The sequence below is a fragment of the Protopterus annectens genome, chromosome 9.part0 (assembly GCF_019279795.1).
Source record: "Protopterus annectens isolate FY-2018-M chromosome 9.part0, PAN1.0, whole genome shotgun sequence".
Lineage (NCBI taxonomy): Eukaryota > Metazoa > Chordata > Ceratodontiformes > Protopteridae > Protopterus > Protopterus annectens.
Genome location: NC_056743.1, coordinates 349,915,934 through 349,942,361, shown reverse-complemented (window position 1 = coordinate 349,942,361; position 26,428 = coordinate 349,915,934).

Sequence of the window (26,428 nt, the reverse complement as noted above, 5' to 3'; positions counted from 1 at the left end):
CCCAAGCAGTCAGTGCCATTTTTATGGGTGTCAAGTATGTACCATCCAGTATGGATATAAAAAAAAGACTATCTGATTAGCTAGAGATGGTCTATTCATCCATAGACATGCCTTCTGTTTCATGGCTACAGTGCTCACTGCCCATATAATGGCTTTTAAAAGCTAAATCCAACTGCTGGACATTCCACATCAAATCTGCTGTTTTAAATGCCACATGTCATAACACCAAATTACATGATCCCAATTCTGTCCTGGTTCTAGAGCACATCCGTGTGTGTGTTGTACCTGACACTTGGTTTCAGACTATATGGTGGTGATTTTCTCCTGTGTCTGGTGCACATCTGTGTGTGTGTTGTATCTGACACTTGGTTTCAGACTACATGGTGATGACTGTCTCCTGTGTCTGGAGCACATCCAAGTGTGTGTTGTACCTGAGACTTGGTGTCAGACTACATGGCAATGATCATCTCCTGTGTCTGCAGCACATCCATGTATGTGTTGTACCTGACACTTGGTTTCAGACTACATGGCAATGATTGTCTCCTATGTCTGGAGCACATCTTTGTGTGTGTGTTGTACCTGAGACTTGGTTTCAGACTACATGGTGATGATGGTCTCCTATGTCTAGAGCACATCCGTGCATTGTACCTGAGACTTGGTTTCAGACTACATGGCGATGATCGTCTCTTATGTCTGGAGCACATCTGTGTGTGTGTTGTACTGGAGACTTGGCTTCAGACTATATGTTGGTGACTGTCTCCTGTGTCTGGAGCACATTTGTGTTTGCCATTTTAAAATTTAATTTGCCATTTTAACTAATTTTTATCCAAATGTTCATCTATAATCCACCCTTGTATATTTTTAACCTGTTCTATTATCAAAAAGTTAAAACAGTGTGCTGCATGCTTTTCAATATACCTATACAATGCATAACTTTTTTTTTTAATGTCTAAATTATGCTCATATACTCGCTTCTTGAAAGGTAAACCAGTTTTTGCAGCATAGAATACAGAACAAAAATGACATTGAGCTAAATACACTATTTGAAGTATGACATGAAAAATGTTCTGCAATTCTATACACTTTATCCTGAACAGTAAATTTGTCAGCAGTATTGATGTAACTTATTTATTTATTTCCAGTTTTATTACTGGGGAAGTCCACTGGGTGCAGAGAGCCCATTTTCAGTGGAGGCCCGGGGAGAAAAGCTCCATGAAACAGATTACAGTAAGGATAGCAGTCCAATAAAAACAAAAGAACAAGTACAAATACATATCAAATACTACAAAGCAAAAAGTATAGTGCAGATGCATTTTAATAAATTCACGCAGTTAAAGTCAAAATCAAAACCTATTTACAATATTTACGAAGTGTGAGACAGAGGGGCTTTTGTTAAAGAGTTTTAGGTAGGGAGAATGCAGTTACATTTACATTTGAAGGAGAGGTAGGTGTAAAGCGGAGTTTTGAAGTTGTTTGTGTTTGACATTGTCCTTAATGTGGAAGGGAGAGAGTTCCATTTCTTGCCTAGGGAGAAGGAGGGGAGAAGTTGTCCAGCAGGACGTTTAGGTTTGTGGGCAGTAATTAAGTTTTGGTGTTCAGATCTGAGAATTCTATTTGGGGTGTATGGGGGAAGGATGTTAGTTAGAGCAGGCAGCTGCACTGAGTACAACTACCACACTGAGCATTGTACCTGAGACCTTATTTATTTATTGGAATTTGATTACCGGAAAAGTCCACTGTGCCAGTGAAAGCCCATTTTCAGTGGGGCCTGGGGAGAAAAGCTCCAGGTTAAAATAACATTTTACGAATAATAAACAAACACTACAAATAAACATTTTACAAATGAAATATAAACGACAGTTATACAACATGAGAAAATAATGCAGAATAAAATATAAATTACATGAGATTTGTATATTGTAGGCAAAGATAATATTATGGTATCAACAATCTTAATCGAAGTCAGGTACATGCCATCAGATCAATTCAGCAGCACTAGTCAGGTCTCATGGTTAGTGTATATTACAGACTGTGAACTCCAGTGTAAGCATGAAGCTCAGGAGTTGATTACAGGGAGGAAGTTGTAATGTATATATAACTGTTAAATATAACTGTTAAAGTAGAATGCAATTTAAGATGAGGTGAAAAGAGAAATTAGTAAGTGTTTAAATAGGAGTCAGTAGGGAAATGAAATAGTTTTGGGGGCTTCAGCTGGGCAGATAGGAACAATAAGTATGTTAAGTAATAGCAGAAGAAGGTGTTGAGCAGTTAGACTTCCAGTTAGAGAGGATTTAGGGATGATCTATGAGTATAGTAACTGTCCTGCAGGTAATTTAAGTTTCTGAACTTGAAATAGCTGTTCAGATCGCAAGGGCCTAGTGTTGTTAAAAGGAGTGAGTAAAGAGTTGAATGCAGGGCAGCCTTGTGGTTTATTGATAAGTTTATGAGCAGTTGTAAGCTGGAGGAGTAATAGGTAGTGAGGGAGTTCTAGCCATGGTAATTTTTTTAGGGAATGCAATGGTGAGTATTATGGTGGCTGTTTATAGTGACTTGCAAGAAGCACTGTAAGTTGGTTAAGTATGATATTGCATTTGTTTAGTATGGGGGAGAGGAACTTATTGTGCCTGTAGAGCAACCCTAACTTTTTGTGGGTTTTAATATTGCTTTGAATATGCAAATCAGATTTGAGGTTTTCATCAATTATTATTCCTGACAATTTACTGTGGTTTACTAGAGCAATTATTGTGGAGTTGAGGGAGCGTATGTTGACTTCATCTTTATTTATAGGGGATTGTCTCTTGGGTGTGAAAATCATAAATTTGTTTTTTTTTTTGGATTTAAACAAAAGTGACTATTGTGAAGCCATGTCTCCACAATGGAAAAAGCTGATTGAGTGCTTTGTTGAAGTATTTTTATAGTGGGTGCAGAACAGACTATGGCGGAGTCATCTACATACTGGACAAGGGATCCGTGCAGGATATATGTTAATAAAGATATTAAATAGAAGAGGGCCTAAAACTGAGCTTTGAGGGAGGCCTGCAGGGTTGTGAAGGTAGAGGGAAATGGATTTTTGCAATTTAGTGACATGGTCCCTGTTGGAGAGAGGGCTTTTGAACCAATTAATAGACTAAGGAGAACGCCCTGTACTTTCGAGTTGAGAGAGGAGGATAGAGTGAAAGTCATATCAAATGCTTCTGGATAGATCTAAGAAGAGGGCAGACATAATGTATCCTGAATCCCTATCTTTGTTAGCTGTGTCTAAGAAGGAGATTAGAACAGTAGAGGTACTGTGACCTGGGCGGAATCCATGTTGTGTTGGGAAGAGGATGTTGTTTTTTAGGAGATATTTATGCACACATTGTTCAATGATTTTAGAGATGGGGGAAGTATAGCAATAGGTTGAAAGTTAGCGATATTGAGGGGCCACCTTTATGGAGAGGATGAATGATACCTTTTTTCCACATACTTGGGACATAGGATTCCTGGATTTATCTGTTAATCAGAATGTTAATGGGGTAGGCCACTGCATCAGCAGAGATTTTACAAAAGTTGACTGGAATTTTATCGGCCGAATTAGAGCAAGGTTTTAATTTTGAAGGAGTTTTTTGATAAGTGTGGTAAGGACAGGAGAGAGGTTAAATTCTGGATAGGAGGGCTGTTGATAGAAGTTAGATAGTGGGGTGTTAATGCTTGGGGTTTCTAGATCCTTCATATGTGGGGTAATAGCATTCTCATGATTAGAATGTTGTGGAGGAGCATGAGGAGAGCTGGTTGTAGGAACAGAATCATGTGCAAAAGGTAAGGAAAAAATCAGGGTGCGGGCAGAGATTGGATCTAGTGCCAGGGTTTAAAAGGAAAGGTCAGGGTGCGGGCAGAGATTGGATCTAGTGCCAGGGTTTAAAAGGAAAGGTCAGGGTGCGGGCAGAGATTGGATCTAGTGCCAGGGTTTAAAAGGAAAGGTCAGGGTGTGGGCAGAGATTGGATCTAGTGCCAGGGTTTAAAAGGAAAGGTCAGGGTGTGGGCAGAGATTGGATCTAGTGCCAGGGTTTAAAAGGAAAGGTCAGGGTGTGGGCAGAGATTGGATCTAGTGCCAGGGTTTAAAAGGAAAGGTCAGGGTGCGGGCAGAGATTGGATCTAGTGCCAGGGTTTAAAAGGAAAGGTCAGGGTGCGGGCAGAGATTGGATCTAGTGCCAGGGTTTAAAAGGAAAGGTCAGGGTGTGGGCAGAGATTGGATCTAGTGCCAGGGTTTAAAAGGAAAGGTCAGGGTGTGGGCAGAGATTGGATCTAGTGCCAGGGTTTAAAAGATTATTGATGGAAGACAATAACATTTTGGGGGTCTTTTTTCTATTTGTTTGCTGGTTGTAGCAGTATTGTTGTTTGCCTTTAGTGATGACTTTTAGCTTGGTTTATAGTGGATGAGGTTGAAAGGATTTTTAGAATTAAGCCATCTTTTCCATGCTTTATCTCTAGAAGTCATAATATGTGTAGTAGGTTTTGTTAGCCGAGGGACATTGTTGCTTTTGATTCTTTTGTTTCTGGTGGAGGCTAGATTATCCAGTATATTTAGAAGGGTGTTATTAAAGTGAAATACAGTGTCATCTAATGGGAAGGTTTTGAGACAGTTCCAATTAAGGCTTAACAGAATGCTGATAAAAGTGTGGGGGTATATTTTGAAAGGTTTTGAACATGTTTAATATTATGGACTTTAGAGATGGTAGAGTAAGAATGGACAGCATAGGCTGGGAGAGGGTCACTAATAGAATTGGGCAGGGTGCCTAAAACTGTGTATTTGGAGGGGTCTGAGACTAAAATCCAATCTAAGATGGAGCCTTCATTAGATCTCTTATTTTACCTAGTAGTGTCTGAGATAAGTTGTGTGAATAAAACAGATTTATGCTGGATGTTGATTGCAGGAAATAGTAGCCCAATCAATATTCATGTCACCAAGAATAATACTTTAATTCCTTATGTTGTAGGAAATCCAGGAAAGGATGTTATTTCCTGGTAGAATATATAGGACAATAATAGAAAGTTTTTTTAGAGTGGTTGATTTCCAGAAAGGAAATCAAAAGGTGTGTGTTATGGGACTGAGGAACAGATTCTTTAAATGGAGAGACATTAAAGGTACTGGGGTAGATGATTGCAATGCCACTGCCTTTTTTATTTGGCCTATCTGCTCTCATTGTGCTAAGGTTTGGTGGGAGGAACTTGAGTCCTGTATAGAAGGTTTTAACCAGGTTTCTGTAGCAGCTAGGATATTGGTTTTACTGTGTGTGAGTCAGGCTTGCAGTTCTGCAGTTTTATTGCAGATACTATGGAAGCTTAGAGTAGAAATGTGAAGAGATTTGGAGCCTTTAGGGGGTAGCAAATGAGAAGGAGTAAGTATTGAAGGGCCAGGATAAGGGTGAATGTCTGCAGAACAGATGAGGGAGGAAAGGATTTGGGAGAGTTGGAGTACAAAATGAGATAGTTTGGAGGTGACATGGTGGATAAGGGAGTTTAGAGAGTTAGGTGTATAAAGTAAGAAGCAGTTTGTGGAGAGAATGTATTTTGTTGAGCAAGGAAGATAATTGGAGTGATATAGTCTATAGCTAATGTTAGAATAAGAAGACTGTGGGGATGTGGTGCAATGGTAGTATAGTAGTTTGTTCTAGGTGAGAATGGATGCAGGTGTAAAGAAGTAGCATGTGAAAGAAGAAGATGCCTTATAGATGAGGGAGAATGAGGAGTGAATGTGAGACAAGGGGAGACACTTGGAAGGAGTACAGAAAGGGTGGAATAGTGAGGGTTGACTGATTTGGAGGAAGTGTGAAGGAGAAAGTCAATGATGGTGGTTGGCTGGTGAGAAAAGGAGAGTGGTTAAGGAAGTATAAATGTAATGAAAGAGGGGTGGTTGGGTGGAAATGGGGGTAGGGTAGGTGAATGAAGTAGGTTGCAGCTCAAGGCAGACACAAGTTTCAAGACAAAAAAAAACAATCAGTTGCAAACCAAGCCTGCCACAGGTCAGTATAAGCAGGACAATTTCACTAATTTAAATATTGCTGCAGGCTGGATATGTAGAAGGCTGGAGTGCCCTGGGGACTGATTTAATATTACTGCAAGGTTAAATCAGCTTGGAGGAGAGGATGCTCATTAGAGAGAGGCAGTGGAGAAGAAGGGAATAAAAAGTTGCAATCTTGTTTGTGTGCAAGCCACAATAATTAAATATAGGACAGTTTCTAAAACTAAAATGTAAGGTAGATATACAGTGTTAGATGGGGACATACACTTTAATCTCTTCTTTTTTCAGACTTTGTGGTGATGATTGTCTCCTGTGTCTTAAGCACATCCATGTATGTCTTGTACCTGAGACTTGGTTTCAGTACAAGGATAGGATTCCTTGTTTATATGGAGTCAGTTATTTCCATGCCTTCAGAACTAAAGGACCCTATGGAGGTGTATCCAGTTTCATCAGAAATAATATTCCCTCTCAGTAAATCACCAAAAACCCTAATACTGAACTTCTTAGGCTCTGACTTACATTTTTAAGAGTAACTCAATTTATAGCAGCTATTGGACACTGTCCATGTCTTCAGTTGGCTATGATAGACCCTTAAATGTACTTGGTGAACTACTGTTATCAAACAATGCATTAATATTGGGGTGATACTGTTTATCATTCAGTTATCTACTTTACCTACACCTCTAAACTTGGGAAAATAGTTATCCTTCCCTTTTGGCCACACCTGGTCCTCAGCAGCCTTCCCCATCCATGTTAAAAGAGTAAACTGTTCCTTTAAAACCTGTAACTCCACAGTGGTATACAATTTTGACATAGAAAAAGTCAGGCATATAAACTTGCTTAAATTCCATGATGGTCTGTCTAAGTTTACTTAAATATCACCACTTCCCATGAAATGTGAGCTGCTGTTTTTTCATTTTAACTCTCCCTCTCATGAATCATGGCAGACTCCTAGAGTGACTCAGTGGACAGTCACTGCTATTGGCAGAGCTGACAAGTCAAAGGTAGAAATGGAAGTAGATTGGCAAGCATTTCTTGAATATCACACATGCACAAACACTCACAGTTATCGACAATGTAGAGTCCTCTATCCACCTGATATATATCATTGAAGTGTTAGGAAACTGGATCACCCAAGGAAAAGCTGGATGAACACATGGAGGACTCTTCACTCTTCTACATATTTTCCATGTGCTGTATACAATGGCATAATTTGCTGTTATGCCCTTTTTACCTTGCATTTTACATTTTAAATTTTTCATTTCCCTCATTAGGCAAATATCTCAATTTATTTTAACAAAATATCTAGCTACCTCATCCTTTCTTCCCCATAAATAATATCTCTGCCTAAACAATAATGCCTTTTTTCATGATTTATTTTATATATTTCTTGAATGAAAATCCACTTACTCAAAATTCTGAAGACCCAAGACAACTTCACCAAAACCACATTTGAACAAACTCTCAAATCACAGATAAGAAACTCCAGGCCACAGTGGTGATCTTTGCCCCTTTCCCCACTGTAGTGTGATCTTGGAGTCAGTATATTTAGTTAAGGGGGTGTGAGGACCGCAGCTCCCCACATGGGTGTGTTTAATTGGTTTCATTTTTTATTTTATTTTACGTTATTTTATTTTTTATCCTTTTTTTTGTGGTGTGGACAAGTGGTTACTTACCTGGCTTTTCACTCGTTATCTGAGAGTTTGTTCAAATGCAATTTTCGTAATGTCATTTCAGTCTTCAGAGATTCGGGTAAATGGGTTTTCATTCATTAGAAGTATTCTCAAAATCTGTCCTCTGCTATGAATATCCACTACTACTACCACATGACTTAGTATCACTACTTTATCTTTTTTGCATAACAATAAACCAGAATATTCTTCTATCCCTGAATTCCAGATCATACTCCTCCCCAAAATGTCTCAAATTGATTTCTCTCATCTTTAGTCAAAAATCTGTTAAATCTATAAAATCAGCTTCATTTTTTTCACACCAATAAAATACACTGATAATCCTCTTGTATCCCTAATTTAAAAATTAATGTTTAAGTGATTACTTTATAATCAAACATTACTGTCCTCTCTCTAAGTTATTTTATTTTTTCTATTTCAAACATTGACTCTTTAAAAGTAGAATTATTTTCCTTTAAAAACGTGCAATGTAAATGTCTCTTCACTTTCCACACTGCTCTCTCTCTCTCTCTCTGTTTTACTGCACATGTTCCTCCCAATTTTTTGTTTGAGAAACTTGTCTAACCAGTGTTAACTTCATATTCCCCACTTCTTCTTTTGCTTCTACCTCCTTTTCCTCTTCTGTTTGTCCTTCACAGAAAATTTTTCTTTCTTACAATACATTCACAAATACCCCACCTTTTATATTTACACATTCCATTTTACAATTTTTTTGCACTCATATCCTCCTTCCCATCATAGATTTTATATATTTGTGTATGTGTGCCTGTATATATATATATATATATATATATATATATATATATATATATATATATATATATATATTATATATGGGATCTGTACAGATCCCAGAATGGCAACATCACCAAAACAGATTCAGCCGGGCATACTTGAGCGAAAGTGGTTTTCACCAAAGAAGCACTTTTGCATAAGTATGCCTGTTTTTAGAGGTTGTACTATGGTGCAAATAAGGGAAAATTCCCTTTTCCCCACTCTAATGTGACCTCAGTGTGAGAATATTTAAGTAGTGGGGCTGTGGGGGGGTGCAAGGGGGCTTGCCCCCCTGCAAAAATGTAAATTTAATTTTTTTAACACACTTTAATGAAAGCACTTTTTTGGTGAAAGAGCTTTCGTTAAAGTGTGTCCGGTGATTGTGGATTCAGACTATTGCCCTTTTGTTCAATAGTCCTAGATCCATATATATGTATTGGTCTACTGTGTTTCAAAAAGATTACGATTAACAAAAGTTACTTACCCTATCCCATTTCTCTGAAGCTACATCACACCAAATGCATGGACTTCCGAATTCCTTTTCCTGTGAAAGGAACCACTTGGCCACCATGGGAATAAACCTAAATGGAGCAAAAGTAAATCCACCAAACTGGAGGGCTTTGCTCCCACACCCCCCCCCCCCACTTAAATATACCAACTCCGAGATCACACTAAACTAAAGAGAGGGAAAGTTCACCATGGTGGCCAAATGGTTCCTTTTACAGTGAAAGGAATTTGGAAGTCTGTGCATTCGGTGTAATGCAGCTTTGGAGTAATGGGACTGGTTAAGTAACTTTCATTTTAACATAATTTTGTTGAAAGACAGTAGACCCATATATATATATATATATATATATATATATATATATATATATATATATATATACACACACACACATATATCTATATCTATCTATCTATATATATATATATATATATATATATATACATACATACATATATATATATATATATATATATATGTATAACATTATTATTATCACATGCATGTTCATTTGATCCACAAATGTCTTCCATTTCCACTATACCTTACAAAACCTTTCAATCTATCAATGAAAAATAACATTTGGTATGTGCTGTATTTTTCCATTTTGAACTGTACAACCCCATTCCTCCATCAGTCACCCTGTATTGCTATAACTTTTCATGAAATTAATAACATAATGATGTATTCCTTTTAAATATTTTAATAAAGTCTCTTTGTCACTGTCCATTCTGAATTATATGTTTACCTTCTTTCTCTGTGCTATTATGACATAATTATTCCAAGGAAACGTCATGTGTCTTTCCTCATATTTATTTCTTAACTTTTTCAAGCCCAACCCCAGTTTTAAAAATAACATAACTGAAAGTCTCACTCTCTTCCAGCTAGAATAATTGCACTTTTGGAGTAATTCCTAGTGGCACAGTGATCTTGACCCGAGTCTTAGAGATTTATGTCCCTTACTTGGAGTTCTCACCATATATCATTTACACACAGTCTCTTTCAAAACTTGTCTACTTTCTCGCTTTGTTGCAGTGTCTGTTTTTTTCCCCACATTCCCTTTTTTCCACTTTCCCTTTTTCCACATTCCCTTTTGATTTCATATTCCCTTTTTTCACGTTCCCTTTTACTCCTTTATCTTCTGATCCCCTCATATTTTCCTCTGAATCAAATTGGCTGAGAAGTGTTGCCCATGATACCGATTTCCACTCTTTTCTTGGCATACCACGTTCATTAATACATCATGCAACAACCCTCCCAACTGGAGGGCACTAATAACACATTCATCTCATGAACGCTATTGCTTCTTGCCGGATTCAAATACACTATCCTGAGAAATAACTTTCCATTTTCCTTCTCCATATTAAGCTTTTCTGTTTCTCTACTACTATCCTCCATTACATCGCATGCACACAATACTCCTCCCAGCCACCACTGGGTTAGAAACTAAAACTGTCTGCAAATTCTCTTCATAATAATTAGGGACATTTCCTGTTTTCCTGGCCACATTTTCTTGGTATGAAAACCACTTCATGACTCCCAAGAAAACAGGCCATTGACTTAGGTGGACTTCATCAACAAACTGCATATAAAAAATATTGTGCTAGAAACCTTTTGATACCGACACATATTAGAAACCATTTCTCTATACTATGTTTCTTACAGGCTCTTGTATGGAGAGCAGTGCTTGACATTCTGTACCCTCAAAGATGTTAGTCTAGTGGATTTTTTTATATCTTCACAGGAAATTCAAAAGTAATGACCCAGGCTCAATGCTGTGATACCCACACAGTGTAGCACATTGCAACTTTCCTGTTACTTACCAACTTCTTAGCTTAAGAATCAGAGATAAAGATCCACAATCAGGAAAGATTTTAAATATTTGTTTCTTTCTTCAAAAGTGGCTAGAATAACCACTATTGCATTAGCAAATGTCTTCTGAAGGATGCAAAGTCTGAAACTTGCATGCCTATTAAGGAACCAATTTTACAAGGAATAAATAAAAATACCTCTCAGATTCTTTACTCCAGTGTTCTGGAAAATCCAAAAATAATAGGGATCAAAGGCTCAGAAAGGGACAGATATCATCTCATCTGTTTGTTAACCAGGTAAAGACATTGGACGAATTGGTTAGGTGACTTGTCAAAGTCACAAAGCTGGGAAATTGAGGGGAAAAATTCAAACCCTTAAAATTTGACTAGAGTAACATTTTTTTTCAAAGCCTTAATTGCTATACAATTGTTATTCATAGAACAGTATAACAGAACAAACAGAACAGATGTTGCTTTCTGAACACTTTGAAACTCTAATAACTGGCATTATTGACTGACTGTAATTTTCAGTAGTTCACCAGAAAAAAAGACATGAATGAAGTAGCAGGCATAAATCAGAGATGATCTGCAAAGTCGAAGCAAACGAGAGGCACAACACTCTACTTCACTTAAGAAGTCAATAGTACAATATCTTTTCTATCATTGCATACTTTCTGAACAATAGCTGTGAAACTTTAAGGACTGGGATTATTGACTGTCAGTAACCCTCAGTGCTTTAACAGAAACTTAAGTTAACAAAGGGCTTGAAGCTAGTGTAGACGATTAAGGTTCTGAGATCTTAATGAGCTTCTTCCTGTAGTCTAGGGGTACATGCACTGAGTCTGCCTTTCCACTTACATACTGTGTGACTGAACAAGCCACTTAACCAGAATCTACACAGACCATGACCACAGCTGAACATGAAGCCACAGGAGATGAAGGGAATATTATAAAATCCACACTGTACTGCAGTCTTGTTACAAACATTTTGACTTTTAAAATTGTCAGTCATATAGTCGAAACAATATTAGTTTCAACTTTTAAAAATTCAGTAATCTGAACTAGACCTGGACAAAAGCAACAACCTCCCAGGACAGACTGACCATAAAAACTGAGGAAAAGTGGGTGTTGTCCTTTATAATAGTGATTTATTGATGACTTATATACTGAAGAAAACCTGACAATAGATTTAGTTTCTTGATTTCACATATTTGTCAACAGCAGATTCCTCGACCATAATGCTTTGCAGAAATAACCATGGTGTCATGAAGAAAAAATGCACACCATAAGAACTCCTGGTGACAGCATACACTCACCAGTTCCATGTATATATGAATTTCTTGATATGTGTATATAAATATGTACACACATTGATCTAATTTCAGATATTGTGCTTTATTTTTTATAGAGTTACAGGGGTGCTATTCTGGCAGGCAGTGGGCAGAAAACACTGAAATCCCTTCTGGACCTGGTGCTAGTCAATCACAGAATGCACAATGTCACTCACTCACACAATGCATTCATACCTTAGTCCACCTGTTGGGATTCTTTAGGAGGTGAAAGAAACTAGAGCACCCATAGGAAACCTATATAGATGCAGGGTGTGCCCAGGAGGCAGCCCAACTAAGAATGTCCTGCAGTGAGGTGACAGTGTCAAGTACTGTGCCACTCCCTGTGCCACATAGTATGTAAGTACCATTATAAACAGTCCAGACAGCAAAGCTGCACACCTCTCTCCTTATGTGTGTGTGTGTGTGTGTGTGTGTGTGTGTGTGTGTGTGTGTGTGTGTGTGTGTGTGTGTGTGTGTGTGTGTGTGTGTGTGTGTGTGTGTATATATATATATATATATATATATATATATATATGTATGTGTATGTATATATATATATATATCTATGGGATCCGTACAGATCCCCGAAGACAAAATCACCAAAACTAATTTAGGTTTGGCATACTTGCGTGAAAGTGCTTTTCACCAAAGAAGCACTTTGTGTACGTATGCCTGTTTGCGAGACTGCACTATGGTGTGGATAAGGGAACATTCCCTTTTCCTCACTGTAGTGCAGTCTCAGAGTGAGAATATTAAAGTAGGGGGGTCTGGGGGTGCAGGGGGTTATAAACGTAGATTTCTTTCTTTCTTTTTTTTTTTAACATATAGTAACGAAAGCGCTTTTTTGGTGAAAGCACTTTCGTTAATATATGTTCGGCGATTATGGATTTCGGGACTTTGCACATTCATGCATAAGTCCTAGATATATATATATATATATATATATATATATATATATATATATATATATATATATATATAGTCTCCTTCTGTGTGTCAAAAGTACACTTCATCGAAACTACATCAAAAATGCACTTTCACGAATGCTGATTTGCCGAATCACGTTACAGTGGGGTTAAGGGAATATATCCTTTTCCTCACTGTAGTGCGATCTCGGAGTTAGTATATTTAAGTAGGGGTGTGTGGAGGGTGCAGGGCCCCCCCCCCATAAATGTGATTTAGTGTTTTGTTTTCTTTTTTTTTTGTGTGTGTTTCACAAAAGTGCATTTTCGTGAAAGTGAGTTTAAGGATTTACCTTTTGATGAAACAATTTCAATGGATCAGCATAGATCCATATATAAGAAATGGCGTAAGAGTATTTTGGAGGTGAAAAGAGAGTCGGAGAGAGTGATATTTATGAAGCTGGAAATTGATGGCGTAATGACAAATGTGGTTAGTGGATATGATCCACAAGTTGGGTGTGCGATGGATGAGAAAGAAAAATTTTAGAGTGAGTTGGATGAAGTGGTGATGACTGTACCCAAGGGTGAGAGAGTGGTGAGTGGAGCAGATTTCAATGGGCATGTTGGTGAAGGGAACAGAGGGGATGAGGAAGTGATGGGTAGGTATGGTGTTAAGCAAAGGAATGCAGAAGGTCAGATGGTAGTGGATTTTGAGAAAAGGATGGACATGGCTGTTGTGAATACGCATTTTAACAAGTGGGAGAAGCATAGGGTGACATACAAGAGTTGAGAAAGATGCACACAGGTGGATTATATCTTATGTAGAAGGGCCAGACTGAAGGAGATTGGAGACTGTAAAGTGGTGGCAGGGGAAAGTGTAGTTAGGCAGCATAGGATGGCGGTTTGTAGGATGATATTGGTGATCAAGAAGAGGAGGAGGAGTGTAAGGGCAGCACCAAGGATCAAATGGTGGAAATTGAAAAAGGGTAGGCAGAGTTCAGGGAAGAGTTAAGACAGGCACTTGCTGGCAGTGCAGAGTTATTGAATAGCTGGGTAACTACAGCAGAGCTAGTAAGGGAGATGGCTAGAAAGGTGCTTGGTGTGACCTGGTGCTAGAATGAGGAAGGACAGGAGAGTATGCAGAGAAAGAGGCTGGTGAAGAAAAAGTGGGATTGTCAGAGAGATGAAGAAAGGAGTCTAAGGAGATGATGTGCATGGCAAAGAGAAAGGTGGCAAAGGCTAAGATTAAAGTGTATGAAGAGTTGTATGAAAGTATGGCCACTACGGATGGAGAAAAGGACCTGTACCGATTGGCTAGATAGAGTGACAGAGCTAGGAAAGATGTGCAGCAGGAAGGGTGATAAAGGATAATGAGGGAAATGTACTCACAAGTGAGGAGAGTGTGTCAAGCAGATTGAAAGAGTACTTTGAGGGGCTGATGAATGAAGAGAATGAGAGGGAGAGAAGGTTGGATGATGTGCGGATAGTGACTCATTAAGTGTAATGGATTAGCAAGGAGGAAGTAAGGACAGCTATGAAAAGGATGAAGAATGGCAAGGGTGTTGGTCAAGATGACATACCTGTGGAAGCATGGAGGTGTTTAGGTGAAATGGCAGTGGAGTGTTTAGCTAGATTGTTTAATGAAACCTTGGAAAGTTAGAGGATGCCTGCGTAATGGAGAAAAAGTGTTTTGGTACCGATTTTTAAGAATAAGGGTGATGTGCAGAGCCATAGCTGGCATTAGGCACTCACGAAACCCGCGGCTACCCCCGATTACCTCCTCGCAAATGAGGGCCCCTATTCAGCAGCCGCGGGTTGCTCTGACCATTACTTGTCTTCAGCTTGGCTCCTCGTGGACGTCTGCATAGTTCCATGTGGCTGCCGTCACCATGAAAATTGGAACTGTGTTTCTGTTTTTTTTTTTTGATTCGCTGGCAAGCTGCGCTCAATCAGGTCCACTCACCAAAACAAGGGATCTGATTGGCTGCAGCAGCCTGCGAACTAAGTGCTTGTGTTTTTTTTTTATTTTTTTTAAGTAGGAAGTGATGAAGCAAGGACCTGATTGGTCCTTACAAATCACTTCCTGCACAAACTGCCTTTAAAAAGGCCCCTGCAGCTAATAAGGATCACTTCTCTTGTTTTTAAACAGAGGAGTGTTCCTTAGAAGCAGCAGAGTGCAGCGATTGAGCGGGGTTTGGACCAGTGTGAGGATGGACTACATCAGAGAATGGATCAGAATAAGGAGCACTTCTCTTGTTTTTAAACAAAGGAGTGTTCCTTAGCAGCAGAGTGCAGAGATCAAGCTGGGTTTGGACCAGCGTGCTCTTGTTTTTAAACAGAGGAGTGTTCCTTAGCAGCAGCAGAGTGCGGAGATCGAGCCAGGTTTGGACCAGCGTTCTCTTGTTTTTAAACAGAGGAGTGTTCCTTAGCAGCAGCAGAGTGTAGAGATCGAGACGGGTTTGGACCAGCATGCTCTTGTTTTTAAACAGAGGAGTGTTCCTTAGCAGCAGCAGAGTGCAGAGATCGAGCCGGGTTTGGACCAGTGTGAGGACAGACTGTCGGAGAACAGATCAGCCGAGGATTCCAACATTTGGAGCGGTCGTGGTCATTGGATTATACCCTTTTTTCCATCTATCCTTCTAAGAGCAATTTCTCAAAAGGTCTGAAAAACTGTCCTTTTAAGGGAAATTTCAAAGGGACTGAGTGGTCTGAGGAAGCAGGTGAGCCTTCAGTCGTGAAGAGGGAGCAGAGTATTGTAAGCAGCCATCTGTAGAAAGCATAAAAGGTAAGTTTTGGGGTTTAGTTTAAACTTTACTTTTTGTGTTGGGGTTGTTTTTGTGCATGGTTCTTGTGTTAAGAGGTATGGGGGTGAGGGCTGTGGTTGCACTTGTTTTATTTTGGTTTTGTGCAGAGTTTTTTGTGCTAAGGGGTTTGGGGGGGTGAGGTTGTACCAGTTTTATTTTGGCTTTGTGTAGAGTTTTTGTGCTAAGAGGGTGAGGTTGTGGTTGTACCAGTTTTATTTTGGGGCTGTGGTTGTACTGGTTTTATTTTGGTTTTGTGTAGAGTTTTTGTGCCAAGAAGGTGGGGGGGTGAGGTTGTACCAGTTTTACTTTGGTTTTGTGTAGAGGTTTTGTGCTAAGAGGGTGGGGGGTTGAGGTTGTGGTTGTACCAGTTTTATTTTGTTACCTCTCTGGTGGTAAGAGAGAATGGTGAGTGGCTGTGGTTTTACCAGTTTATTTCACTTGTGTGGTGTTCTTGTGCTATGAGGATTGGGGAGGTGGAGACTGGCTTTATTAGTTTTAATTTTCTTTTATGTAGAGTTCTTGTGCTAAGAGGATGGGGGGGTAAGGGGCTGTGGTTATACCAGTTTTATTTTACTTTTGTGTAGCAACGTGTTATGCTAAGAGGATTTGTGGGTGAGGGGCTGTGGTTAGCCCAGTTTTAGTTTGCTTATTTTACTTATTTACTTATGTTACTTATGTTACTTATTTACTTATGTTACTTATTTACTTATGTTACTTATTTTACTTATTTACTTATGTTACTTATGTTACTTATTTTACTTATTTACTTATGTTACTTATGTTACTTATTTACTTATGTTACTTATTTTACTTATGTTACTTATGTTACTTATGTTACTTATTTAATTATGTTACTTATTTTACTTATTTACTTATGTTACTTATGTTACTTATGTTACTTATTTTACTTATTTACTTATGTTACTTATGTTACTTATTTACTTATTTTACTTATTTACTTATGTTACATTTCTTTACTGGATAGTCTGACTGGGATAGAACCTATTTTCGGTGGAGGCCCAGGGAAAAATGTTTCTTAGTACACAGGTGCTAGAAAAATGTAAAATAAGTTTGGTTTATCTGTTTGTACAAGGAACAATATAAGGGAATGTTAAATGTAATATACATTTAATTTTGATTGCCCGTTGGTTAGGAGAGTGTGTAAGATAGTTATTTGGGGCAAGAGGTAGAGTCATCTCGTTATTTTTTTGGCAGTATCTATACTATATATGTAAAAGGTAGAGCGAATGGGATAGGGGTGACGAAAAGGAGGAGGGATAAGTAATGGGACAGAGAAGGGTATTGTAGTTGGCTACAGGAGGGATAGGTGGGCAGTCTTGTGAGATGCTTTCTAAGTAAATAGTATTAGGCATCTGGGGTAAGTGGTGAAGATTAGCTTACTTCAGCCTGGGTTGGGACATGACCTGTTGCATGGTAGATCAATATCAGCATATTGGACTGTGAGTTCTAGGGATGTGGCGGTATTGAGGTTGATAATAAATCCACTAAACTGAAGTGGATCAAGGTTGTAGCCTTTTGAGACTCCTAATCTGAGTGGAAGTAGAGGGTGGTAGATCCTGGAGACATTTTATGGCTGTTTATGACCTGTTGAGTAGCTTTGGAGCCAGTGGAGGGCTAGGGGGATGCGATTAAGGCTGGCGATAGTAGTTTGAGAGAATAATGTATGATATTTTCAAGATGGTTGGGATGTACTACTCAGTAATGGATCTTTTAAGTATTCTTCAGCTGCTATTTTTTGAAATTCTGCTGGTAGATTGTCAGCTGAATTTGCAGTAGGTTTTGAGTTTTTTACATATTTGTCAAACACTGTTCTGATATCTAGGTTTATAGTACTGTTTTACACTATCCCTGATGTTACACCTTGTTCTGCAGTTTTTTTGGCTATTTGAATTATGCTGAGAGGTTAGGAGGATGATGGGGCCTGTACGTTGCTTAAAATGCCTAATGCTGGGAGGGTAGTTAGCAGCTGTGAGAACGTTGCTGAAGGCATAGATGTTTTGAATGTATACTAATGCAAACCCTGTTATGCTACTATTGTGTATGACCGCAATGTTCTACTCTCTCATGCAATGACTGCAGTTTTTTCATTGTCTATAGTTAATGTGTTGAAAGTTTGGGAGTGTGGAGACCTGTGAGAATGTCAGTGTTAATGTTTGCTTGGAGTGTTTTTTAATGGGGCTCACATACTGTATAAGCACATTGTTAATGCTATGCCTATGTTTTTGGTTTTCACTTTATCCAGGATTATTGTGCATCGGCTGGGGGGGGGGGGATTCCGCAGAATGTACTGATACTTTAATGCATGCTAATGCAAACTCTGTTCTGCTATCTAGGTTTATAGTACTGTTTAAATATCCCTGATAGTACAGCTTGTTCCGCTGTCTGAATTTGGCTATTTGGAGGCTGATGGGGCCTGATATATTAATTGGCTATCTTTGTTTATAGTACTGTTTAAATATCCCTGATGTTACGCCTTGTTCTGCAGTTATTATTGGCTGTTTGAGTTATGCTCTTTGGAGGTTGAATTTGCAGTACGTTTTGAGTTTTTTACAAGTTTGTCAAACACTGTTCTGATATCTAGGTTTATAGTACTGTTTTACACTATCCCTGATGTTACACCTTGTTCTGCAGTTTTTTGGCTGTTTGAATTATGCTGAGAGGTTAGGAGGTTGAGGGGACCTGTACATAGTTTACAATGCCTAATGATGGGAGAGTAGTTAGCAGCTGTGAGAATGTTGCAGAAGGTGCAGATGTTTGAATGTATACTACTGCAAACCCTGTTAAGCTACTATTTTGTTTACCAGCAATGTACTACTGATGCAATGACTTAACTTTTTTCGTTGACTTAACTTTTTTTGCTGTCCATACTTATTGTATTGAAAGGTTTGGAATGTGGTTAGGGTGTGTGAGAATGTTGCAGTGTCCATTGTTTGCTTGGAGTATTTTTAATACGTGGTCACAGATTGTATAAGCACATTGTTTATGCTACGTCTTTTTGTTTTCACTTCATCCAGTATTGTGCCTAGACTGGGGGGGGGGGTGAGAATTCCGCAGAATGTACTGATATCTTAATGCAAACACTGTTCTACTGTCTAGGTTTATAGTACTGTTTAACTATCCCTGATGTCACAGCTAGTTTTACAGTTATATTTGGCTGTTTGAATTATGCCATTTGGAGGTTGACGAGGCCCGTACATTGTTTAAAATAGCTAATGTTGGAAGGGTAGTTAGTGGCTGTGAATGTTGCTGTGTTCAATGTTTGCCTGGAATTTTTTTTAATGTGGGGCCACATACTGTATAAGCACATTGTTAATGCTACGCTTGTTTTCACTTCATCCAAAATTGTGCAGAGAGTGGGGGGGTGACAATTCCACAGAATGTACTGACATCTTAATGCATAGTAATTAAATAGTGTTCTGCCATCTATGTTTATAGTACTGTTTAACTGTCCTTGATATGCCTTGTTGCAATGACTTCATTTTTTTTCATTGTCCATAGTTATTGTATAGAAGGTTGTGGAGTGTGATTAGGGTCTGTGAGAATGTTGCTGTGTCCGCTGTTTGCCTGGAGTTTTTTTAATAGGGATTCTTTTAGATTTTATTTTTTTAATATAGCTTACCTAGTTGATAATATTAATTTTCCATTTGCTTGTATGTAGACAGATAGACAAATTAACAGATATGCAGATATACATATATAGATATCTGTGTGCATGTGTATCTATATTTATATACCTGTATGTAAGTGTATCTGTGTATGTGTGTCTGTATGTATGTATTCACATATGTGAGTGTATGTGTGTGCACATTTGTATGTATATTGGTCTATGCATGTGTGCTTTTTGACTGTGTGCAAGTACTTGTAGGTAGTTGCATATATATGCTTGTATATGTGCATGCATGTTTATATGACATTATGAAGAATGGTCTCCTAGGATCTTAAATAATATATCTGTCTTATTTTTATAAACAAAGTTTCTTCTTGTAAGTGTTTTCTGTATTTCATTTGAAATATAAAAATAAGAATCTTCATTTAGCTTAAGATAATAAAGACCATATTTTTGTGGCTTCTTTTAGAATACAAGATTGGTCATATAAGATGTTATACTCAGAGCTTTACAACTGATTATTAGAAGAAAGCATGCCATGCCTCATAAAGGTTATTTTCACATTAAAGTAGAAATATCTATTTTGTCTCTTGTGGTTTCAACCATAACAACATACATATAGAAAAATGTATGTCATGGTGTTGAACTGTTTCTTTTAACACTCACTTAACTGTTATGTTATCCTTTCATAAATGTTTCATAATTATGTTTTAATCATTACATGGATAATAACATTGAAGTTAAATTTTAGTTGTAATATTGAATTTCTTTTGAAAGTTTGAGATCTTAATATTTTTATAGCTCACCATTTGCTCTAGCTAAAACTGCTCAGATTAATTATATCCTTGTAACATAGGTCTCACTTTTAGAACTTATCACAGCTGCTGGGTATGGCTATGAAGGTTAGGGAAAGCAGTCTGATTAGGTCCAGCTTATCTCTCAGATTGGGAATTTTAATAATTACATGTTTGGTGTTGAAAAAATTCCATTCTCTATAATACTATGCTTTTCTACACTTATTCTGTTTTTTTTTTTTCTTGTTCAGGCCTGAATATAGAATGTCTTATATCACAATTATTGCCAACGCTCCTTCAAGTCTACTATATACACTTGCAAAAGTTTGGGTGTCTCTAGATAGTAGAAAGAGTTTTGTGATCAAAAAAATAGTCATCATTCATTATTACTCAAACTACCCTTACAATCCCCCATCCCTTTATCGTTAACTTCTCTAAATACCAATGGTCTTAATAATCCAAAGAAAAGGTGTTTTGTTTTTAACAGGAAACTCACTTTAAATCCATTGAGAAAAATAATTGGAATCCTAACAATTATGCAATATTAGCTCACTTTTCATACAAATCTAAAAGGAGGGGCATCATGATTTTATGGAAGTGTACCGTTATATATCCACAAATGTTATATATAAGTATGAAGACTCTGAGGGGATTATTAACCATTATCATCTTAAAACCTAATAGAATTTGGATATTGGCTAATCTTTATTGGTTTTTTAGGACTAAGAGTGCCAACTACAAAATGCTAACTTGATTTTATAACTAAAATTTTTAAAGGTAACTTTGTTTTAGAGGGAGATTTCATTTGCATCTTAGATAGCCTTGATACCTTAAATAATCATCCACTCAGACTCACATCCACAGCAAAACCCCTTAAGAAACGAATTGAGTCTCTTAACTTATATGTTAATTATAATTCTAAACATAAATCACTTTGTTTTTCGCGTATAGATCACAGGTGCAAAACTCAGACAAGAATAGATAGAATTCTAGTCTCCAGTGATTTGAAATTAAAACTCTTATCTTTTTCTATACTTTCTTGCTCTATATCTGATCTTGACTGTCTCAAGTCAGATATACAATTGAACTTTACAAAGTTAACTTCTATAACTAGAATACCTGCTTATATTACCAAACTCAAAGATTTTAAACCTTGGCTTTTTCAGAACTAAATTTATTTCTACAAGTAAATAATAACTCTGAAACTAATATAATAATGGTTTGGGGTGATTTAAAGGCCTGTATCTAGGCAGAATGTTGCTTGGTACAAAAATAAAGTAATGGAGTGGGAATCAGAATTGCAAAACCTACAGTCACAGCTTTCAACTCTTAAATCCAAATCTGCACATTTAATGTCAGATGACAAAAAGGAAATAGGTGAACTAAATAAAATGTATTTATAGAGTTTTGAGACACAAAATGAATTTATCATTAGAAAGAATTTTTTTATGTATGTATATATATGTATATATATATATATATATATATATATATATATATATATATATATATATATATATATATATATATATATATATATATAAACACATATACGTATATATATATATATATATATATATATATATATATATATATATATCTTCATCTTCTTTCGGCTGCTCACGTTAGGGGTCTCCACAGCGGATCATCAGTTTCCATTTCTTCCTGTCCTCTGTATCTTGCTCTGTCACACCAACCACCTGCATGTCCTCTCTCACCACATCCATAAACCTTATCTTAGGCCTTCCTCTTTTCCAGTTATCTGGTAGCTTCATCCTTAGCATCCTTTTCCCAATATAGCCATCATCCTTCCTCAGCACATGTCCAAACCAATGTAATCTTGCCTGTCTCCAAACCTTCCAACCTGGGCTGACCCTCTAATATACTTATTCCTAATCCTGTCCACCCTCGTCACACCCAGTGCAAATCTTAACATCTTTAACTCTGCCACGTCCAGCTCTGACATCTGCCTTTTTATCAGTGCCACTGTCTCCAACCCATATAACATAGCTGGTCTCACTGCCCTCTTGTAGACCTTCTCTTTCACTCTTACTGGTGCTCGTCTATCACAAATCACTCCTGACACTCTTCTCCACCCATTCCACCCTGCCTGTACTCTCTTCTTCACCTCTCTTCCACACTCACCATTACTCTGAACTGTTGATCCCAAGTACTTAAACTCGTCCACCTTTACCAACTCTACTCCCTGCATCCTCACCATTCCTCCATCCTCCCTCTCATTCACACACATATATTCTGTCTTAGTCCTGCTGACCTTCATTCCTCTTCTCTCTAGAGCATATCTCCACCTCTCCAAGGTCTCCTCCACCTGTTCCCTACTCTCACTACAGATCACAATGTCATCTGCAAACATCATAGTCCACGAGGACTCCTGTCTGATCTCGTCTGACATTGTGTCCATCACCATTGCAAATAAGAAAGGGCTCAGAGCTGATCCTTGATGTAGTCCCACCTCCCACCTTAAATGCATCCTTCACTCCCACTGCAGACCTAACCGCTGTCACACTACCGTCATACATATCCTGTACCACTCTTACATACTTCTCTGATACTCCCGACGTCCTCATACAATGCCACAACTCTTCTCTAGGCACCCTGTCATATGCTTTCTCTAAGTCCACAAAGACACAATGCAACTCCTTCTGACCTTCTCTCTACTTCTCTATCAACACTCTCAGAACAAACATCGCATCTGTAGTGCTCTTTCCCGGCATGAAACCATACTGCTGATCAGTAATCTTCACGTCCCTTCTTAACCTAGCTTCCACTACTCTTTCCCATAACGTTATGCTGTGACTGATCAATTTAATCCCTCTGTAGTTACTACAGTTCTGCACAGGGCCGGTGCTAGCATTTTGGGGGCCACCAGCAAGGTTCAAGTTAGGGGCCCTACTCAAGAAAACATAAAGTGTAACCGCATTGCCATCGCACTCCCTTCCCTGTCAAGCTCATCCAGCACCATTTAACCACTAGTGTCACTACATTCAGATCATTAAGAATTGTGCCAAGCCACACACTGGCATTTAGTACCAATGTTACATTACAACAAACCCCTGTACCACAGCAAGGTAGCTACTCACAGGTACACACACTGACTGGCATTTAATACCAATGTTACATTATGACAACCCCCCTGTACCACAGCAAGGTAGTGATTCACAGATATACACACTGACAGGCATTTAGTACCAATGTTACATTACGACAAACCCCTGTACCACAGCAAGGTACGTATTTAAAGGTACACACTGACTGGCATTTAATACCAGTGTTACATTATGATAAACCCCTGCACCACAGCAAGGAAACTACTCACAGGTACACGCTGGCATTTAATACTAGTGTTACATTATGACAAGCCCCTGTACCACAGCAAGGTAGCAACTCACAGATACACACACTGGCGGGCATTTAGTACCAATGTTACATTACGATAAATCCCTGTACCACAGCAAGGTAGCTACACACAGGTGCACACTGGCATTTAATACCAATGTTACATTATGACAAACCCCTGTACCACAGCAAGGTAATAACTCACAGATGCACACACTGACGGGCATTTATTATCAATGTTATATTATGATAAATCCCTGTACCACAGTAAGGTAGCCACTTACAGCTGCAGACACTGACTGTGTACTCAACTGCCCAGATTTTCAAAGAATGTCCAGATGTGACTCATGTTTGGCCTGTTCCTCACAATTTGTAGTTTTCTGGATTTTTTGTGGCAAATCATTGATGACTGAATTCATTAAATGACAGGCATTTCAGTTTAACTTCATATCCTTCAGAACATGCATGGTAACACCTTTTATTCTAGCAGCTTTTTCAGTTGATAAGAGCAATATTTAAAATTTGCCCAGATCTTTGGGGCTGGAACCCCATTATCTGTGGCTTTGTCCAGATTTTCTGCCATGAGATCGAGAGCTATGACTGGCATTTAGTAGCAATGTTGTTACATTATGACAAGCCTCTCTACCATATCAAGGTAGCCAGTCTGACAGATGTACACAGAGACACCCACACTGAGTCTCCACAAAGACACCCACACTGACTGGCATTTAGCAGCAATGTTGTTACATTATGACAAGCCTCTGTACCACATCAAGGTAGCCAGTCCCAAAGAGGTACACAAAGACACACTGACACTGACTCCCACAGAAAGACACACCGACACGGACTCCGACAGAAAGACACACCGACACGGACTCCGACAGAAAGACACACCAACACGGACTCCCACAGAAAGACACACTGACATGGACTCCTACAGAAAGACACACTGACATGGACTCCCACAGAAAGACACACCGATACGGACTCGCACAGAAAGACACACTGACACGGACTCCCACAGGAAGACACACCGGCATGGACTCCCACAGAAAGACACACAGACATACTCCCACAGGAAGACACAGACAGACTCCCTCACATAGGACAGAAGCACACTAAAACAAACTCTTGCACACAGGACAGACACCCACACATGATAAAGACTGTACTACAGCAAGACTGAACATTAACACCCACACAGACACAGGACTAAGGCACCCACCCCCACAAGTACAGAGACAAGACCAGGACAAATTTACTACAAAACTGAACATAAACCCACACAAGATTAAGTCAGCACTACCACAAAACAGAACAGACACCACTCTCAAACACAAGACAATGACAGCAATATAGCAAGACTTAAACAAGCAGCATTAGATAAACTGACATCACTCGAGGCAATTACTGACATGCAGAACAGTCACACTGCAGATGTACACAACACAGCTATGGGACACAGAAAAGACAACATAGAAGGGAAAGCCATGGGGATTACAGAGCCTGAGGCAGACTCTAACTCAAACAAACCCAAAAGAAAGCCATGGGGATTACGGAGCCTGAGGCAGACAGACTCAAACCCAAACAGAGAGCACAATGGGGTCAAACCCAAAGAAACACAGAAGAGAGCCATGGGGATTACTGAGCCTGACACAGACTCAAACCCAAGCACACAAGAGAGCCATGGGGATTACTAAGCCTGTGGCAGACATACTCAAACCCAAAGAAACACAAGAGAGCCATGGGGATTACTGAGCCTGAGGCAGACTCAAACCCATGCACAAGAGAGTAATGGGGATTAGTGAGTCTGACACAGGCAGACTCAAACCCTGAGGAAAAAAAGGTGAAGACCAGTGTCATTCGTCTTCCATGTGCATTTACCTCTTCAGCTTCTGACTGCTGCCACTTGTCTGTTCTTACTGCACTTCTGTCCTAACCCCCCAACGAGTCCTGCCGCTCCCAACTGTCCTAGCATCCTGATGAGTCCTGCCACTCCCTTGCTGCTCCACATGAGTCCTGCCACTCCTAACTGCCTTTGCCTAACATCCTGCTAGTTCCATCCTCATGGTCCTACCTATTGGAGGTAAGAAAAACTGAATACACAGCATACAAGCCACACTAAGGTGCTACCTAAAATTTACTGCCTGAAAGGAAATATGAGCACATACCTACAGTTTTACTGGGATCTTTACGAATTTTCTTCTGGACAAAGTCTTCAATGAGGCTGCCATGTGATACACTTTGTCATGCTTCATACTCAAGTTGAGAGCACAGCTAAGCCTGAAAGTATCTCCTGACTCTTTGACGAATGCAGGTATGTCTTTGAGTTTCAGCTTAAAAAAGCTGTGTTCTGCAGTAGCCACTGTAACAGGTGCAGTTAAATAAATGTGCAATGAAACATAAGTATTTATATATATGTCTTGCAAGTGGTTGCGAATGAGGAAATTTAACACAGTCAGTGGTGATGATTCATTATCAATCATTCAAGAAAGGCTTTAATGTTTGTGTCCAAGGTCAGAGTCATCAATATCACAGTGGCCACTTATCCTGTCAGTCAGTTGTTCTTTCAGAACCTTGCAGTGTTGCAGCAGTGTGTCTTCTGCAACATCACTCAAGGCTTAAATATTTGATAAAAATCCAAAGACCTTATCAAACTCTGAAAGCTGCCCAAACCGGTCAGTAAATGATTGGATTGTTGTGTCCAGCAGCACATTGAAGAACTCTACATGTAGTTTTACTGCTGGATCCTGTACAGTCTCATCTTCTCCTTCATAGTCAAAGAACTGCTTTACTTTCCTCTGTCTCTTTTCTTGAAATGTGGTGCTAA